Source organism: Coregonus clupeaformis, chromosome 14 (assembly GCF_020615455.1).
Source record: "Coregonus clupeaformis isolate EN_2021a chromosome 14, ASM2061545v1, whole genome shotgun sequence".
Classification (NCBI taxonomy): Eukaryota; Metazoa; Chordata; class Actinopteri; order Salmoniformes; family Salmonidae; genus Coregonus; species Coregonus clupeaformis.
In genome coordinates, this window is record NC_059205.1 from 13,428,877 (window position 1) to 13,450,412 (window position 21,536).

The following is a 21,536-nucleotide window of genomic DNA, read 5'->3' on the forward strand; positions in this document are numbered from 1 at the left end:
GCCATCTATTTTGTGAAGTGCACCAGTCCCTCCTGCAGCAAAGCACCCCCACAGCATGATGCTGCCACCACTGTGCTTCACGGTTGGGATGGTGTTCTTCGGCTTGCAAGCAACCCCCTTTTTCCTCCAAACATAACGATGGTCATTATGGCCAAATAGTTCTATTTTTGTTTCATCAGACCAGAGGACATTTCTCCAAAAAGTACGATCTTTGTCCCCATGTGCAGTTGCAAACCGTAGTCTGGCTTTTTTTATGGCAGTTTTGGAACAGTGGCTTCTTCCTTGCTGAGCGGCCTTTCAGGTTATGTCAATATAGGCCTCGTTTTACTGTGGATATAGATACTTTTGTACCTGTTTCCTCCAGCGTCTTCACATGGTTCTTTGCTGTTGTTCTGGGATTGATTTGCACTTTTCGCACCAAAGTACGGTCATCTCTAGGAGACAGAACGCGTCTCCTTCCTGAGCGGTATGACGGCTGCGTGGTCCCATGGTGTTTAGACTTGCGTACTATTGTTTGTACAGATGAACGTGGTACCTTCAGGCATTTGGAAATTGTTCCCAAGGATGAACCAGACTTGTGGAGGTCTACAGTTTTTTTTCTGAGGTCTTGGCTGATTTCTTTTGATTTTCCCATGATGTCAAGCAATGAGGCACTGCGTTTGAAGGTAGGCCTTGAAATACATCCACAGGTACACCTCTAATTTACTCAAATGATGTCAATTAGCCTATCTGAAGCTTCTAAAGCCATGACATCATTTTCTGGAATTTTCCAAGCTGTTTAAAGGCACAGTCAACTTAGTGTATGTAAACTTCTGGAATTGTGATACAGTGAATTATAAGTGAAATAATCTGTCTGTAAACAATTGTTGGAAAAATTACTTGTGTCATGCACAAAGTAGATGTCCTAACCGACTTGCCAAAACTATAGTTTGTTAACAAGAAATGTGTGGAGTGGTTGAAAAACGAGTTTTAATGACTCCAAACTAAGTGTATGTAAACTTCCGACTTCAACTGCAGATTCACAGCAGCCCCCTTAGGACACCATGATTTCTTTATCAATTGTCTCTAAGAAATGTCAGTCTCACAGTTTATTTATCTATTTTCGAGATCCTGTATTCACCTGTACAAAATAAAAATAACAAATAATAATAATCAAATGACACCGCTGGTCCTGCTCACACTGCCCTACCCTATGCTTTGACCTCTTTCTCCCCTCTCTCTCCAGATGAAATCTTGCGACTTGTGACGGCCGGCCGCCCAACAACCTGCCCGCTTGACCCTATGCCCTCCTCTCTTCTCCAGACCATTTCCGGAGACCTTCTCCCTTACCTCACCTCACTCATCAACTCATCCTTGACCGCTGGCTATGTCCCTTCCGTCTTCAAGATAGCAAGAGTTGCATCCCTCCTCAAGAAACCTACACTCGATCCCTCCGATGTCAACAACTACAGACCAGTATCCCTTCTTTCTTTTCTCTCCAACTCTTGAGCATGCAGTCTCTAGCCAACTCTCCTGCTATCTCTCTCAGAATTACCTTCTTGATCCAAACCAGTCAGGTTTTAAGACTGGTCATTCAACTGAGACTGCTCTTCTCTGTGTCATGGAGGCTCTCCGCACTGCTAAAGCTAACTCTCTCTCCTCTGCTCTTATCCTTCTAGACCGATCTGCTGCCTTTGATACTGTGAACCATCAGATTCTCCTCTCCACCCTCTCCGAGTTGGGCATCTCCGGCGCTGCTCACTCTTGGATTGCGTCCTACCTGACAGGTCGCTCCTACCAGGTGGCGTGGCGAGAATCTGTCTCTGCACCACGTGCTCTCACCACTGGTGTCCCCGAGGGCTCAGTTGTAGGCCCTCTCCTATTCTCTCTATACACCAAGACACTTGGCTCTGTCATATCCTCACATGGTCTCTCCTATCATTGCTACGCAGACGACACACAATTCATTTTCTCCTTTCCCCCTTCTGATAACCAGGTGGCGATTTGCATATCAGTGTGGATGTCGGATCACCACCTCAAGCTGAACCTCGGCAAGACGGAGCTGCTCTTCCTCCCGGGGAAGGACTGCCTGCTCCATGATCTCGCCATCACGGTTGACAACTCCATTGTGTCCTCCTCCCAGAGTGCAAAGAACCTTGGCGTGACCCTGGACAACACCCTGTCGTTCTCCGCTAACATCAAAGCGGTGACCCGATCCTGCAGGTTCATGCTCTACAACATTCGCAGAGTACGACCCTACCTTACACAGAAAGCGGCACAGGTCCTAATCCAGGCACTTGTCATTTCCCGTCTGGATTACTGCAACTCACTGTTGGCTGGGCTCCCTGCCTATGCCATTAAACCCCTACAACTTATCCAGAACGCTGCAGCCCGTCTGGTGTTCAACCTTCCCAAGTTCTCTCATGTCACCCCGCTCCTCCGCACACTCCACTGGCTTCCAGTTGAAGCTCGCATCTACTACAAAACCATGGTGCTTGCCTACGTAGCTGTGAGGGGAACGGCACCTCCTTACCTTCAGGCTCTGATCAGACCCTACACCCAAACAAGAGCACTACGTTCATCCACCTCTGACCTGCTAGCTCCCCTACCTCTACGGAAGCACAGTTCCCGCTCAGCCCAGTCAAAGCTATTCGCTGCTCTGGCACCCCAATGGTGGAACAAGCTCCTCCACGACGCCAGGACAGCGGAGTCACTGACCACCTTCTGGAGACACTGGAAACCCTACCTCTTTAAGGAATACCTGGAATAGTATAAAGTAATCCTTCTTGCAGTCAAAGCAGGTCATGTTGGTTATAAGCCGGCACAGGTGTTTGCAGTGAGAGAATCAGTCCAGAATGCAACAGGTTTGCAAACCTGGGTCATGTTCATCATGGCACACTAGTATTAAAACCAAAATAGTAAAAAAGACTAAAATGAATGCTAGTGGTTTTTATATTTATATTTTTTTGCACATTTACACAGCATGAATATTAACACAGTGTATGGTTAAAATCAGTCGTCCACACAGCATTTGTTGGCTTTAGCAATAAAGCTCGCCACGATTTCTTTGAGCTTTAGGAGATCTGACTTGTCCTCCTGAAGGGCTTCCCTGTAGACACGATCCACTCTATTGAGTTGGTCATCCATTAATTTCTGGAAAAGGGTCAAAATTCATATTCAGGATCAGTGGTTAAACAAGTCACCGTATGAAGGAATGAGGCCTTGAATTAATGTTAGGGATGAGAACGTTTGCATTTGTGGCACAGAATTAATATTTGACAAAATATAGCATGTTACAAACGGTTCCCCATTTAGGACTGACGTCTACAATGGACAGGTGGTCGAAAGCCGTGGTGAACACGCCGGCTAGGTTGTTCACCACAGTCCGCCGTGCCTCTTTGGTTTCTTGCAACACAATCTGGTATCTGTTAAGAAAAACATGTAAAAATTACTGGAAAAACATCCCGTAAAATGAATCTATGCGCAATGAAAAAACAGTTAAAAACATTGCAGACTTCATGTGATAATGGTGAAAGGAGCACTCACTGTTGCTTGGCGGCTTTCAACTCTTCCATGGCGTCATCATATCCTAAGGTCACCTTCTTCTCCAGTAGCGTCCTGTGCTTCTCCACATTCTCCATCTCAGCAGCCCACTTCTGCTCCTCACTGTCGATCTCCTACACACCATGGATAAGCGAAGGAGAAAAACCTACTCCCCTTTCTGCAAAACATTTGCTACACCATTAAACATGACAGCACGTCTGTTCCCATTGTGACAAAAGGACAGCCCTCGGCCACACAAGTTAGTATTCTACATTTGGTGGCAGTGGTGGGATCCAGTGGCTGCAGGGGAGCAATATCTTCAGCAGAAAGGGCCGGCACAAGGTCCCTATTCTACACACCCATGGATAAAGACTTACATTTTTATATTTTACACTTGGATAATGTTGTGATAACATACCTGCACGTGGTGTTCAAGCTGCTTGTCTACCCTACGAATTTGCGCTCTCAGTTGTTTCAAGTCGTTTGCCTTTTCTGAAATATTTGAATTAACCTGAAAGAGAACGAGTCCATATTAGAACCTCAAAGCAAAACATGCATGTTCCATCTTTTATTATTATTATTTTTTATTTATTTTTTTACGTACAGACTGGTCTCATACCTGTTCCACAGACTTCGACTCATAGTCGATGGCTTGTATTCTGTCGTGGTCCTGATCTCAAAGTCATGGCCACAAGCATTTTCAGCAGACACAGGTATGAGCTTCAGTTTGCGAGCCAGCTTGTGGTACTCGGCTAGCTTCTCTTCAGCCTAAACAAGGCGGGAGAATATTAATCATACTTATTACATATTTTGGATTAGCATTGGGCAACACCAGGGTCATATTCATTAGGCACCAAATGGCATAAAATGGACTGAAACAGGGAGAGAAAGTTGTAGTGAATTTCCTGTTGCAAAACTGTCAGTAGCATGTCCTAATGAATGTACCCCAGTTAAGTAGCCCCTCCAGCATCCTCTTCACTTACTGTCTCTTTGACCTTGGTCAGAGCAATCTCCTCTTTCCACATGTGCTGCTGAGCCAGCTCCAGGCTCTTGTTTAGGCTGTTGATGGTCTTCTGCAGCTCCCTTTTCTCCCAGATGTCCCGCTCGATGTCTGCAGGGGTGAACTTCTGGTTGGACAGGATGTGCTGGAGCCTCGACTGCTCCTGTTTCAGGGTCTCCACCTGCAGACCTGCAAGGGACAAAATAAATGGAGACATTAGACGACAACTGTTCAGCATTTCAAGAGTAGCAATTGCTAGTAGTCTTCCAACGGCCAGTTACAGGACCAGGGCTTGTATAAAAAAAACGGTCTAAGGCAAAACTGATCCTATATCAGCATTGCTGCTACTGAGCAAAGATTTAACATGTTACAAGGAACACCATTCCGCCAGGGGATTTCTCAGCGGTGTAAAATACTTAAGTTTTACTTTAAAGTATTTGTACTTAAGTAGTTATTTTGGAGTGTCTGTACTTAACTTTTACTTCACTAAATTCCTTAAGAAAATAATGTATCCCCCCCACACCCAAAAGTACTCGTTACATTTTAACAGGAAAATGGTCCAATTCACACACTTATCAAGAGAACATCCCTGGTCATCCTTACTGTCTGATCTGGCAGACTCACTAAACAAATACTTCGTTTGTAAATGTCTGTTGGGGTCCATAAATTAAAGAGAAAATTGTGCCATCTGATTAGCCTAATAAGGAATTTGAAATGACTTACTTTTGATACTTAAGTATATTTAAAATAAAACACTTTTATTAAAATCATATTTTACTGGGTGACTTTCACTTGAGTCATTTTCTATTAAGGAATCTTTACTTTTACTCCAGACAATACTTTCTCCACTACAGATTTTTACCTGATGCTTTTAGCTCCTCAGACAGTCCTGAGGCTTTGTTCTCCAAGGTGGCTTTGAACGACATCACCTCATTGCGATAGCTCTTAAGCTTCTGCAGGTCTGTGGACAGTTTCACTTTCTCCACTCGTTTGGATTCCAATCTATCCTGCTCAACAAGAAATAGTTATTAAAAAAATTAAACATCCAAGCCTCCATGTTCCATCCAAAAGGAATCAGTACAGTTACTGTACTCAACAGCTTAAACTGGACCTAGAGCTATGATGCTGTCGCAGTACGTCAATGACCAACGTCCTTATGGATTCAAAGTGAGTGACTAACCATTTGACTTTCTTTCTCCATCCGCGCAACCTTGTCACTCAGCATCCTATACTTCTCCTCCATTGACACCAGAAGATCTTTGTCCACACTGTACAGTTTCTCTATGGAAATAGGTTAGAGTTTTACTTTGCGGTTATTACATATGGCATGTTACTAATATTCACTTTGTACAGCGATGTCAGTCACCACTGCTTACTTAAATTAGCGAGATATTCATTGTCCTCTTCTTCAAATGTGTCTGCTCCTTGCATGAACTTGTGGTAGGTTTCAGCACTGTAGTCATGAAAGAGCTTGAGACGGAGGGGGTATAAAAGTAGTGTTAACTAGAGGCCTAACCTGTTTCCTAAATGGCTGTGTTGAGTAAGATAACACCAGAGGCCCAACATCGCAAATCTTCCAGGAACGCTCCCGAAGCAGACCAAACCGGGATTTGGGAAGGCAATGAGCGAAGTGAAATTCTTCCTTAGATGTGAATTTTCTCGATTTCTAAAAAGGCACAACCTAGATTCGAGCTAACGTCTTTAGCTGAACATGTTATTACTCCAACCGCAAAGGTGACAAATCAACACATTTTGATTCGTCAAAATTCATCGAAAGCGTGCCGTGATTTGACGGCATGCACATGCGCAGGTCGATGCGACACGACCATTAGACAAATGACGTTTTTTTGCGCACAAGCTTAGCTGATGTCGCCTACAAGCGTGATCAGGGATTTCTACTGGAGAAACAGTTTAGGCATCTTCATGCTAAACCATCTTTGATAACACTACCTTGCCGAACTCAATACCCTCCTCGATCTCCGTGCTGCCATCAGAATTGGAGAAGAGCATGTCCTGTTGTTCAGCCATGCTGCAAAATATCAGCAAAATACAGTGTGCATGACATCTTGGTGATCATTATCGATGTTCTTGAAGGAGCAACAGGTCACATTTTAGCCACTGCTTAGCGGAGGTGGGAGCAAGTCACGATTAGTCGAGTCACAAGCAATTCTCAAGTTGAGTCCCAAGTAGAACGGGTCAATACTCAAGTCAAGTCCAAGTCGTGCATTCTAAGAGCAAGTCAAGTCACAAGTTTCCAAATCAAGTCAAGTAAAATAAAAACTTATACATGCAACGACTTGTCCAACAACAAATCTTTGTCTATTTATTGAGGCTACCAGACGTCCCTTTTCATTATTTTGTCTACTCCAATTGTAAAATAGGGACCTTGTAGCATGAAGTCAGCAGAAAACAAGGCAGGTTGACGTGCTCAGAGTGTAGATTTATTTACAGGTCTTGGTGAGCCAATGGTGAAAGCGCCATATAATACAAAATATACAAGTAGATTTACCAAATATACACGGGCAAGAGCCCAAAATAAATTGCCTCTCAGGCTTAACCTGTCCTATCTGATTGAACAAAGGTAAAGGGCAAGACTGTACAGCCCGAATCTGTCTAACAGGAGCTCAAACAGGTAGGCCTACATAATAAGCGCTTGGCCCCCAGGACCATACAATTCCAACCAATAAACTGGTTCTACAATGGAAAAGGAATTTTTTACATCCATTGATACATTACTCATAAAATCAGATGTAATTATTTTTAATGCCATTTCACCACCACACATACATGGAACAATCATTATCTTATTCAACATTCTGACGCCAAAGCGTTCTATGCGCACCGAGGCGCGAGCTCCTATTACCCACAACAAAAATGACAGCAACATAGGCACACGGAACTCCGACATACCCCGGAAAATGTGAACAAAGGAAACCATACATTTAATTAAATAAACAGCACTTCTACCTCATGAGTCTTGCAAACGTTCATGTGCACTATAAAAACATTGCGTCCACTCAGAGCAGGGTAAGAAATGGTTGGCTAAATGAAAATGTATCATAAGCCTATCAAACATGAAACAGAAATGTCCATGTGTTGCAATAAACAGTATGGAATGATACGCTATCAATTATTTTAGTATTAAATTGAATGTAGATTTACCACATAGGGCCTGTGCATTTAAACATTTCAACAAGAGAAAAAGCACTCCACTTGCAGGAATTCTGAGATTCTTCCCACAGTAGGCTAATCATTCATTTTAACAAATTCCAAATGCAAGCTTCATAAGTAAATCATAAATTTCAAGTAATTGTTACACACCAAAAGACCAGTAGTCCTATGCTAGTAATTGTTGCCCCATTGCTGGGGAGCTTGCAAAGTAAACTTAATATTATTGATCACCAACATTTTTTGGTACTGCATATTTATTTATGTCAATCCTCTCACTACAATTTGACATTTGAGCTGCACCCGAGCCTATAGCTGTACAGCAAATCAGCAATCTGTTCGCTAGCTCATCCAACCTGTGTTGATTGACAGTTTGCTGGTCCATTCAGTGCCGAGTGTGCGTTTCACTAGCCAATCTGTTGCAACCGTCTCTGGCTGTGTGTAGAGTAATCCACATAGACTCTGCCATGAAATGAGTGCCAAAACACTACAAAACCTGGCCAGATAATGTCAAGTCAGTCTCAAGTCAAATATGGAAAGTTGTTTAAACTGGCCAGAAAAAAAGAAGGGCATGTATGTATGTATCTAATTGGTTTACCTCAGTCATTACTACTGGTAGGTTATTGACATTTGACACTAATTGCAGGTGGAATTGTCACATGTAGAACCTTAAGAGGTCATCTCCTACTGGGCTGTCTAATACCCACCTTCAAAGTATCAATGAGCCAGATCAGAGCCCCCAACACCTGTGGCCAGGTATGTGGAGCTCCCACAGAGAACATGGAACTTTTAGAGAGTGGAAATGGATACCTGCCAGCAGAGAGATAGTTGTCAGTAGACATGAACCTGCTAGCATGCAAACATGTAGAAATTGTCAGTTGATGTTTGCATCACATTATTTCAAAATTATTGATTTACCCCAAGTCTTTGAGAATCCTGGGGACCTCTTCCTCCACTTTGGAGGTTGGCATCTGGAAGGTGGGATCAATGAGGCAGTAGAGGAACTCAAAGATCCTCAGGAACTCCTTGGTGGAGGGACCCTGGAGAGACTTTACTGACACTATACCAGGAAACCCCTTCTCTATCAGAAACTAGGAGAACAAGGAAACCCCTTCTCTATCAGAAACTAGGAGAACAAGGTGGAAATAATTTGTGCTATGAGGAATTCTGTTTAAAAACCTGTATTATGAGTTAGATATACAGTGAGGGAAAAAAGTATTTGATCCCCTGCTGATTATGTACATTTGCCCACTGACAAAGAAATGATCAGTCTATAATTTTAATGGTAGGTTTATTTGAACAGTGAGAGACAGAATAACAACAAAAAAATCCAGAAAAACCCATGTCAAAAATGTTTTAAATTGATTTGCATTTTAAATGAGGGAAATAAGTATTTGACCCCCTCTCAATCAGAAAGATTTCTGGCTCCAAGGTGTCTTTTATACAGGTAACGAGCTGAGAGGAGTGCTCCTAATCTCAGTTTGTTATCTGTATAAAATACACCTGTCCATAGAAGCAATCAATCAGATTCCAAACTCTCCACCATGGTCAAGACCAAAGAGCTCTCCAAGGATGTCAGGGACAAGATTGTAGACCTACACAAGGCTGGAATGGGCTACAAGACCATCGCCTAGCAGCTTGGTGAGAAGGTGACAACAGTTGGTGCGATTATTCGCAAATGGAAGAAACACAAAAGAACTGTCAATCTCCCTCGGCCTGGGGCTCCATACAAGATCTCACCTCGTGGAGTTGCAATGATCATGAGAACGGTGAGGAATCAGCCCAGAACTACACGGGAGGATCTTGTCAATGATCTCAAGGCAGCTGGGACCAGTCACCAAGAAAACAATTGGTAACATAGTACGCCGTGAAGGACTGAAATCCTGCAGCGCCCGCAAGGTCCCCCTGCTCAAGAAAGCACATATACAGGGCCGTCTGAAGTTTGCCAATGAACATCTGAATGATTCAGAGGAGAACTGGGTGAAAGTGTTGTGTTCAGATGAGACCAAAATCGAGCTCTTTGGCATCGACTCAACTCGCCGTGTTTGGAGGAGGAGGAATGCTGCCTATGACCCCAAGAACACCATCCCCACCGTCAAACATGGAGGTGGAAACATTATGCTTTGGGGGTGTTTTTCTGCTAAGGGGACAGGACAACTTCACTGCATCAAAGGGACAATGGACGGGGCCATGTACCATCAAATCTTGGGTGAGAACCTCCTTCCCTCAGCCAGGGCATTGAAAATGGGTCGTGGATGGGTATTCCTGCTTGAAAATGACCCAAAACACACGGCCAAGGCAACAAAGGAGTGGCTCAAGAAGAAGCACATTAAGGTCCTGGAGTGGCCTAGCCAGTCTCCAGACCTTAATCCCATAGAAAATCTGTGGAGGGAGCTGAAGGTTCGAGTTGCCAAACGTCAGGCTCGAAACCTTAATGACTTGGAGAAGATCCGCAAAGAGGAGTGGAACAAAATCCCTCCTGAGATGTGTGCAAACCTGGTGGCCAACTACAAAAAACATCTGACCTCTGTGATTGCCAACAAGGGTTTTGTCACCAAGTACTAAGTCATGTTTTGCAGAGGGGTCAAATACCTATTTCCCTCATTAAAATGCAAATCAATTTATAACATTTTTTACATGTGTTTTTCTGGATTTTTTGTTGTTGTTATTCTGTCTCTCACTGTTCAAATCAAATTTTATTGGCCACATGCGCCGAATACAATAGGTGTAGACATTACAGTGAAATGCTTACTTACAGCCCTTAACCAACAGTGCATTTATTTTTAATAAAAAAGTAAAATAAAGCAAAAAATTGTTGAGAGAAAAAGAGCAGAAGTAAAATAAAATAACAGTAGGGAGGCTATATATACAGGGGGGTACCGGTGCAGAGTCAATGTGCGGGGGCACCGGCTAGTTGAGGTAGTTGAAATAATATGTACATGTGGGTAGAGTTAAAGTGACTATGCATAAATAATAAACCTACCATTAAAATTATAGACTGATCATGTCTTCGTCAGTGGGCAAACGTACAAAATCAGCAGGGGATCAAATACTTTTTTCCCTCACTGTACCTCACACAGCTGTCTGATACATTGCTGAACGAAGGCCTTATCGTGTAAGGGCCGGGGATCCTTCACTTTATCTGCACCTCCAAAGGCACTGTCGCGAGCCATGCCAGCACCACTGGTCCTGAAGAGAGTTAATCAGATCATTAGTATGCAACCATATGGAAATGCTACCAAGAGCTCTTAGTGACTGACTGTATGCAAATTGACAGGCTCTCCATCAAATAGTTTTGTATTACTCCAATATGTAGTCGTCTAGTTGGGCAGTGCAAGAGAGGTCTTCCATGGTGATGAGTACGTATCTATAACAGTCATCTGACATACCATTCTGAGGTAGTATGTGGGACTTACCGACTTCCAAAAAAGCTGGTTCTCTCAGATGTTCCAGACTGGGGTTTAGGAATGTTCAACTTTCCGAAGGCCGGTTGTTTGCTGTAGTTAAACAAATATCCACATAAGTCTTATCATTGCAAAGACATAACAATTGTACCTATTTGAAGCAGCGCCAAGGCCGCCAACTTACCCCTGAGGTGTTGCATCAACCATGCTCATTCTGAGGGGCCTCCGAGAGCCTACTGCTGGATGCTCGGCTCATCCTTGATCTGAATTAAGACACACACTAAGAAACAGTCCAACTCTACAAGCTAACCACCATATAATTACATGGGGTCTCTGTGCTAATAACCACATAGGCCCATTGGTAGACCAAATTCATAACTAGCAAGTTAATTTTGAAGGAGACTAGCAAGCCATACCTTTCATTGTGCTAATATTTTTGTAGTTAGTAGTAGCCATCCAAAGAGAATAGTTTGCTATCTATATCCCGAGCCGTCACTCAGTTCTCTTGATGAGGCATTATCACTCAAATATTAATTTGACAAACTACACCTTTACATTATTGATACCTTTAAAAAAAAAGACAGGCACTGCATTATAATAGTAAATATTAACTGAAATATAAATGAACATAAACAAATCAGGGAGGTCTGATTTACTATGCTTGTACTGCAAAAGCCTTTCCAAAGACAAAAATCTAACCTGAAAACAAAATCCATTGCAGTCACACAAAACAATCATAAACCTTTTGAATACTGTCAGTCAAATAAACACTGATGCAACTAAAGTAACATACATTTTCAAAACAACCACACCCCAAACAATTCCCCAGAGCATGGTCACAAATTGGTTGCCCTCACAAAATAGACTTGCACAAACAGACCCTGGTTCAATGAAAGTCAATGAACTAAGTATACCAGACCCAGATGCTATTGCATTGGTGTCTATGGGAGACACACCCAGTTAAGTAGACCAGAACTCCTATTTTTTTCAATGGTATACAGCCAGCATGAACTCTTCATTTTTCCAACATCTTTGGTAACACCACACAGACTTACACACTAGACTTTCAGTACAGCACTGGTTGGTCCTCCTGTGGCTATCACCAGCAACTGACTAGGGGTGCTTTTATGTCTTCCTGGCTGTCCACTAATAAGGGTCCCCAGGGAAACACTGACAACAACTGGGGTTCCTACCTTGTCACGCTGCCTTTAAATGGCTAGAGAATAGCTAGACAAGTCTATTGGTTTCTATGTAGCGTTCCAGTTCCCCTTTTTTGCAGTCCAATGTCCTCTTTTAAAACCTGTTGATTGTTTTTTTTATATGTTTTTTTAAATGTTTTTTTAGGGGGTAGGTCAGCTTAAATATTGCAGATAGATTGTAACTTCCATCAATGTAATTGTCTGCATCACGTCCAATCCCCCATATATTTTTTTCCTGCAAATATATATATATATATATATATATATATATATATATATATATATATATATATATATATATTGTGATGTCACGAGAGGCTGTGTCCTGGAGGGACGTTACATCCCCTGAGGTGGCTGCAAACCCAGACAGCTATGGCTCCATCTGCTGGTATGGTCGGGAACTCCACCCCTCTATGGCCAATCTTCCCACGCAGCTGAAACAAATGAGGAGCTGATGAGCTGAAGGTTTGGGAAGGGAAGAGACACACTGAGGGAGTGTGTGGGGGGGTGAAGAAACACAGTCTCCAACCTGGGCTCTCTGGAGGACAAGAGTGCTGCACGTCCACTTCCATGAGGAATATAAGGATTTGGAGATAATTACCTTTGGGAAATACTCACCTTTGGATATATGCACCTGTGGAAATACGTGAGAGACATTTGGAAGGACTTTTTGCTGGGTTGGACACTAGCTGCCACGTGGACTACAGTAAGGCTGGGGAAAAGTTATCTGAGCGAGTGAGAATTATGACTTTGGATGTGGAAGAGACATCCCTGAACTGTTAACCCTTAAAGAGCCACAAGAGAACAGAATTTTGTTATATTTTCGTTAATTTCCCAAGACCTATAATAAAATCCTTGTTTTGTTTGAACCTTGTCTCCTTGCACTACTTGAGCAATCCCGCTGAAAGCTGTGTAGCCTCTCGTGACGTCACAGATGGTGGAGAATACGGGCACGCTCAAGCGTTAATAGTGCATGTCAGAGGAGGATACCGAAGGTTTGATCACCCAGTTTTCCAAGTTGGCCGTAGGCTCCCCGCCGACTGAAATGGAGGACATATTGAAAGCCCTTGTTGCTGGCCAGCAAGCCCAGATGCAAGCAAACGTGGCTCTCTTGGAGGAGCAAAAGAAAGCCAACCTTCTGAAGGCAGAGGAATTGCAGTTGCAGAGACAGAGGGTTGTCCAAAATACCCGCCCAATAAAGGCAAGTGACTTTATATCTAAGATGGGAGCTACCGATGACATTGAGGCATACCTGCATGCATTTGAGGCCACGGCCACTAGGGAAGCCTGGCCCAAGCAACAGTGGGTTGGTCTGTTAGCCCCCCTTTCTAACCGGGAATCGCTGAATGCTGTCCGGGACCTGGGCCCCTGACCAGGTTACTGACTATGATGCCCTGAAGTCTGAGATCCACAGCAGATATGGACTCACAAAGTTTGGTATGGCCCAGCGCTTTCACAGCTGGACCTTCCAACCAGACCAACCTCCTCGGGCGCAGATGCATGAACTTGTCCGAATCGCAAGGAAATGGCTGGATCCGCAGAGGAATACAGCAGCGGCGGTGGTGGAGGCCGTTGTGGTGGATCGTTACCTACGCGCCCTGCCTTATGAGGCAAAACGGTTCATCAGTCAACAGGCCTTGACCACGGCTGATCTGACCGTGGAAGCTGTGGAAAAGTACCAGGCCACAGCGGAGATGCTGAATGCTTCCCGAAAAGACCCCAGGAGTGCGGCCCCACCACAAATGGGAAGAACCCGTCCAAAGGACCCCAAGGTCTCGAACCCAGCCACGTCAGGACTTATCCCGGCTCCAGGGGGAGCCAGAAACCAGGCGGGTCCAAGAAGAGTACACCAGGAGGGGGGAAACTCGACAGTGTTACCGGTGTGGGGAGATGGGACATATCTCCTGGCAGTGTGGGAAACCAGCCGATGAACCTATGCCCACTGCGGAGTCCTCCAGCTCAGCACCCACACACCGTTTTGCCTCGCTCTTGGGAGTCGTAGATGGCGGCCCAGATCGACCCCCCCACCTGCCCGGTAACTGTGAATCACCATGATGTGGAGGCCTTACTGGATTCTGGTAGCCGGGCCACCCTGGTGCGTAAGGATTTGGTGGGCCCAACGTGTCTGACCCCGGGGAAAGTCCTCCCAGTTTCCTGTGTCCATGGGGACACCAGAGAATACCCCATTACTGAACTTACAATGACCAGCACACGGGGAGCCATACACACGACGGCGGGGGGTGGTTGATTCCCTCCCCGTCCCTGTCCTAATTGGACGAGACTGCCCAGCCTTTTACCCACTCTGGAGAGAGTCTCAGGAGAGGATAACCCGAGTACCTCGGAAACGGAGAGGCAAGACTCATCCTGGGAAGGCTCCGGTGCAATCCTCCGAGTTACTCACTCCCGCCCGGGCTCTGATAGGGATGGCAGGTGCCCAGACCGACACAGAGACGGAGCTACAGAATCTGGACAAAGAACTGTCTGGTCTGAAGGGGACCGCTGAGAGGTATCGTTTGTTAAAGCAACAGTTAGACATGAAGACAGAAGAGTTAGATATCCTCCAGGCTAAACTCCAACAGAGCTCCTTCCATAAGCAACAGGAGGAGCTGGAGAGGCTGCGCAGGACCATCGAGGAGTGTGAGGAGACCCTGCGCAGTAGTAAGGAGGTCCAGAAGAAGGCAGAGGAGAAGTACAAGGTGTTGGAGAACAAGATGAAGAATGCGGAGGCAGAGAGAGAGAAGGAACTGAAAGCTGCTCAACAGAAGCTAAACTCTGCTAAAACCAAGGCTGATGCGTTCAGTAAGAAACTCAAGGAGAGACAACAGGAGGCTGAGTCCCTGGTCCTAGAGGTGGAGGAGTTGAAGAGAGAGCAGGCTGGCAAGCACCACGGCAATGCGGACGCCCTCTCCCGGCGTGATGCCTTCTTCGCTGCCTTTACCCCGACGAGGACGTCGGTCCCGAGGAGGGGGATGTGTGATGTCACGAGAGGCTGTGTCCTGGAGGGACGTTACATCCCCCTGAGGTGGCTGCAAACCCAGACAGCTATGGCTCCATCTGCTGGTATGGTCGGGAACTCCACCCCTCTATGGCCAATCTTCCCACGCAGCTGAAACAAATGAGGAGCTGATGAGCTGAAGGTTTGGGAAGGGAAGAGACACACTGAGGGAGTGTGTGGGGGGTGAAGAAACACAGTCTCCAACCTGGGCTCTCTGGAGGACAAGAGTGCTGCACGTCCACTTCCATGAGGAATATAAGGATTTGGAGATACTTACCTTTGGGAAATACTCACCTTTGGATATATGCACCTGTGGAAATACGTGAGAGACATTTGGAAGGACTTTTTGCTGGTTTGGACACTAGCTGCCACGTGGACTACAGTAAGGCTGGGGAAAAGTTATCTGAGCGAGTGAGAATTATGACTTTGGATGTGGAAGAGACATCCCTGAACTGTTAACCCTTAAAGAGCCACAAGAGAACAGAATTTTGTTATATTTTCGTTAATTTCCCAAGACCTATAATAAAATCCTTGTTTTGTTTGAACCTTGTCTCCTTGCACTACTTGAGCAACCCCGCTGAAAGCTGTGTAGCCTCTCGTGACGTCACAATATATATATATATATATATATATATATATATATACATATACATACACATACATACATATACACATACATATAAATACATATACATACACACATACAGTACCAGTCAAAAGTTTGGACACACCTACTCATTCAAGGGTTTTTCTTTATTTTTTACTATTTTCTACATTGTAGAATAATAGTTAATACATCAAAACTATGAAATAACATATATGTAATCATGTAGTAACCAAAAAAGTGTTAAACAAATCAAAATATATTTTATATTTGAGTTTCTTCAAAGTAGCCACACTTTGCCTTGATGACAGCTTTGCACACTCTTGGCATTCTCTCAACCAGCTTCACCTGGAATGCTTTTCCAACAGTCTTGAAGGAGTTCCCACATATGCTGAGCACATGTTGGCTGCTTTTCCTTCATACAGCGGTCCGATTCATCCCAAACCATACCTTATATCAGGCCTTTATTGTAGAGTGGCCAGACGGAAGCTACTCCTCAGCAAAAGGCACATGACAGCCCGCTTGGAGTTTGCCACAGGCACCTAAAGGACTCAGACCATGAGAAACAAGATTATCTGGTCTGATGAAACCAAGATTGAACTCTTTGGCCTGAATGCCAAAGGTCAGGTCTGGAGGAAACCTGGCACCATCCCTACGGTGAAGCATTTATTTCAGCGGCAGGAACTGGGAGACTAGTCAGGATCGAGGGAAAGATGAACGGAGCAAAGTACAGAGAGATCCTTGATGAAAACCTGCTTCAGAGCGCTCAGGACCTCAGACTGGGGCGAAGGTTCACCTTCCAACAGGACAACGACCCTAAGCACACAACCAAGACAGCGCAGGAGTGGCTTTGGGACAAGTCTCTGAATGTCCTCGAGTGGCCCAGCCAGAGCCCGGACTTGAACCCGATCGAACATCTCTGGAGAGACCTGAAAATAGCTGTGCAGCGCCGCTCCCCATCCATCCTGACAGAGCTTGAGAGGATCTGCAGAGAAGAATGGGAGAAACTCCCCAAATGCATGTGTGCCAAGCTTTTAGCGTCATACCCAAGAAGACTTGAGGCTGTAATCGCTGCCAAAGGTGCTTCAACAAAGTACTGAGTAAAGGGTCTGAATACTTATGTAAATGTGATATTTAGTTTTTATAAATGTGCAAAAATGTATAAAAATCTGTTTTTGCTTTGTCGTTATGGGGTATTGTGTGTAGATTGATGAGGTGGAAAAAAACAATTTAATCCATTTTAGAATAAGGCTGTAGCGTAACAAAATGTGGAAAAAGTCAAAGGGTCTGAATACTTTCAGAATATACTGTATATAATACAGTACCCATACTTCCTGCGGCTATGCCTAAATGGAAGGAATTGACACTTGATTTAGACATTTTCATGCTGGTTGTGTGAGCTGGAGGACCTCTCAGGTTTGTTCAGTACTGAACTGGTCATGCCACGGAATTACCACCGGCTGGGCACACACTGGTTGAAGCAACGTTGTTTCCACGTCATTTCAATGAAATTACGTTGAACCAACGTGGAATAGACATTGAAATTACTAAATCAACAGTCAACTCCCCCATCCAGGACATGCTGCTATGGAAATTAAACACATATTTTTCTAAAATACTTATCCAGAAAGCCATGCAATTTATTTAATACTGGCACAATTTTCCTCGTCCAATTAAATTGTACTATTCTGTTACCCAGGTGGATTTTCGCTACAAGAACACCCTTGATAGTTGTCAATACTATATTACCTATAGTTGTTACTCAGGGAACTGTGGGGGTTCAACCAGAGAAGTGAGACTCCAAATTGACAGCAGCACCAATGGGAGGAGTTGGGGAAATGCCTGGTTTGAAACTGAAACTGTTATGTCCCCTGTGATAGACCTCTTAAAATGTGGTGAGTTAGTAATTCATCTGTGAGTTTGTAGAATTAAAGATACAACAAATTGGACAACTTTGATTTGTGAGTTCAATGTTCAATGATGCAATGTGTTGTGTCCATGTAACAGGGAAGCCAGCTGCTGTTGGATCTACACAGTATACTGAAATCCTAATAATTGGAGACTTCTGACACCGATACTGGTGAATCCAATAGATATCCAGTCACAGGCATTCTTCCTTTCATACGGTAATTAACAACATTCTAACTCCCTATACCTCTTTGATAACTTCAGAAACAACTAACCTCATCTGATCAGGTTGCTCTGTGATTAATGTAACAGAAGTATAATGTGTTATATATATATATATATTATTTATTTATTTATTTGCTTAGGTTACTTTTCATATTCACTTGGATTTTTGGGGTTAAGTTTAGATTCTACCTAATTCAACTGCTGTATGTCTGACTGTTTCACTTACACCACATGGCAAAAAGTATGTGGACACCCCTTCAAATGAGTGGATTCGGCCTTGAATTCTCCATAGACAAACATTGGCAGTAGAATAGCCCGTACTGAAGAGCTCAGTAAATTTCAACGTGGCACCGTCATAGGATGACACCTTTCCAACAAGTCAGTTCGTCAAATTTCTGCCCTGCTAAAGCTGCCCCGGCCAACCGTAAGTGCTGTTATTGTGAAGTGGAAGCATCTAAGAGCAACAACAACTTAGCCTTGGTAGGCCACACAAGCTCACCCAACGGGACCACCGAGTGCTGAAGTGCGTAGCACGTAAAAATTGTTTATCCTCGGTTCCAAACTCCCTCTGGAAGCTACGTCAGCACAATAACTGTTTGTCGGTAACTTCATTAAATAGGTTTACATGGCGTTGGCTGGAGTGGTGTAAAGCTTGACGCCATTGGAAATGCATTCTCTGGAGTGATGAATCACGCTTCACCATCTGGCAGTCAGACGGACGAATCTGGGTTTGGTGGATGCCAGGAGAACACTACCTGCCCCAATGCATGGTGCGAACTGCAAAGTTTGGTGGAGGAGGAATAATGGTCTGGGGCTGTTTTTCATGGTTCGGGCTAGGCCCCTTAGTTCTAGTGAAGGGAAATCGTAACGCTACAGCATACAATGAAATTCTACAGGATCCTGTGCTTCCAACTTTGTGGCAACAGTTTGGGGAAGGCCCTTTCCTGTTTCAGCATGACAATGCCCCTGTGCACAAGGCGAGGTCCATACAGAAATAGTTTGTTGATATTGGTGTGGAAGAACTTGACTGGCCTGCACAGAGCCCTGACCTCAACCCCCATCGAACACCTTTGGGATGAATTGGAATGCCAACTGCAAGCCAGGCCTAATCGCCCAACATCAGTGCCCGACCTCACTAATGCTCTTGTGGCTGAATGGAAGCAAGTCCCCGCAGCAATGTTCCAACATCTAGTGGAAAATCTTCCCAGAAGAGTGGAGGCTGTTATAGCAGCAAAGGGAGGACCAACTCCATATAAATGCCCATGATTTTGGAATGAGATGTTCGACGAGCAGGTGTCCGCATACTAGTATATGTCATTGTAGTGTTCCCCAGATCTGTCAGAGGTCCTACAACCTCATGGCCTTTGACCCTGATGGTGATTGTGTCAGATGCAGATATGAAGTGGCCACAGGAGGCTGCTGAGTGGATGGCTTGTGTGGAGTGAATGAGATGTGGAAACCATGTGTTTGATGAGTTTGATACCATTCCATTATTCCATTCCAGACATTACTATGCACCCATCCTCCCCAATGAAGGTGCCACCAACCTCCTGTGGGAGTGGCCAGAGTCACTGAGTGTGATAGGTGTGACCAGCCCTCAGGCTTCTACCTGGATCAGGTAAGTGTTTGCAACCATGTCCTGGGCTGTGCTGACCTGTCATTGTAAGACTAACCACAACTCATTTACATTCAATTTATATGTGAAGCATATTGTGTTTGGTCTCAACCAACTGAAACATTTTGTGTTATAACCTCTTCAGTCTATAGGGCTCTTGCACTACGATACGGCTACACCTCGACACCTGGTGTCTACCCGTTTGAGCTAGTTGTGGAGGACTTCCCCAACCAACACATCACCATGTCTTACACCGATGGCTGTTGGTCCTCCAGTGCTCCGCTCTATGCAGGAAGAAGTCGACGTGCTCCCATCTAACAAACAACCATCTCCTATCCCTGGTGGTGGAGTCAGACACAGACAACAACACCACCTACCCAATCAATCTCTTGGTGGTTGAGAACAACCACAAGATCCCCCACAACCACAACCAAAGCAGTGAATACCACTTCCACCCCCTGGTGGTGGACAGCAACCACCACCACCCGCCAACCCGCTTTAGCCAGTCCATGGAGTTCCACCACCACTCCAGGAAGCATATATCCCTTCACTGCTCCCCTCAGCAAACTCCCTCTGCAGTTCTCTTTTCTGGGTGAGAAAGATAATCTTCTTCTGGTGGTAGAGAATGCATTGATTGGATGGAGATATTTATTATACAACAAGCATGTCATTTACTTGTTTATGTTGGTATTATTTTCCAATTCAGTGCTCTTCTGCTAACTTTTGCAATGAGGGAGTGTACCTAACCAGGTTCGTGCAGCCGACACCACGCAATGTAGAGCATCTCCATGCCGAGGTCAACAAGGAGCTGGAGATCAGGGTCAACGCACAGGCTACATTCTCAACGTAAGGGACAATTTACTAATCTCCAAACGGTCTAAAAACCAAGAGTAAATCATACTTCCTACTGATATCTCTGATTGATTTGGATTTGTGTGGTTGTCTGTTTTGCCCCCTTGCTAGGATTAATGAGGTCATCATCAGTGGACCTTAGAACATCACCAACCACAGGACCACCCAATAGGAGTTTGTAATTCAGTGGAGTCCCACTCAAGATCTGGCAGAACATTTCCCCATTTGCTTCATTGCTGAGGAGGCATATGGGTTGGTGTCATGGCATCATGTTTCATGATCTTGCAGCATCACCAGAACTGCTCTGGTACTTCGATACGTTCTGCTACTTTCTGGTACTTCACTGTAGGCTACATTCCTCTAGAGCTTCATGTCTTTTATTAAATTGTCATTTCCCAATGCAGCTGAGAGAAGTTATTATTTGATGTGGACGTTTCACAATACAAATATGACATATTCTGTGTTTTACCCTGATCTTCTCTTTCATATCTGGCATTTATCAGTCAGAGCTGAGATGTGTCCTGATGGATGCAGAAATGGTTTGTAGATTATTTTATGATCAAGGATGATATGTTGCAGTGTACATATGCACCTTAATAACAGATAAGTGTGGTTTGCCACGAGACCACAATTACAGTGGAAGTGGAGAAGTGCTCTATCACTGGAATTCATGAGGACCATCTCCGTCTCTACCTGTGACCTGCAACGCCTCTCCAACAGCACCCATGTCATCGGAGTCATCCCCCTCAATGCCTGTGGCACTCAGATACAGGTGAGTTTTAACTGAACTGGAAATAGCAAATAGCTTATTAGCAGCATGAATTTCTGCTTTGCAGAGGGGGTTATTGAATGAACAATTCTCTTATGGTTGCAGACCACGAGATGAAATTGCATTGAATCACATTCATTAGATCCATTGATTTACCGGCCGTAGGGCGGGCAGGCTCTAGTGTAAAATATTATATGGGGATGATAGCTACAGTGGCTTGCGAAAGTATTCACCCCCCTTGGCATTTTTCCTATTTTGTTGCCTTACAACCTGGA

General features: G+C 44.5%; 1 long non-coding RNA gene and 1 pseudogene across 1 annotated transcript; one reads left to right on the forward strand and one right to left on the reverse strand.

Moving 5' to 3' along the window:
- Positions 1-2,957: 2,957 nt before the first annotated feature.
- On the reverse strand, positions 2,958-11,810 carry LOC121581337 (annotated as a pseudogene).
- An 8,067-nt stretch (positions 11,811-19,877) lies between these two features.
- LOC121581555 lies at positions 19,878-20,690 on the forward strand. The gene is made up of 3 exons (XR_006003223.1): positions 19,878-20,232; positions 20,347-20,486; positions 20,604-20,690. It is a non-coding gene; the product is annotated as an uncharacterized LOC121581555 (long non-coding RNA).
- Positions 20,691-21,536: the final 846 nt, after the last annotated feature.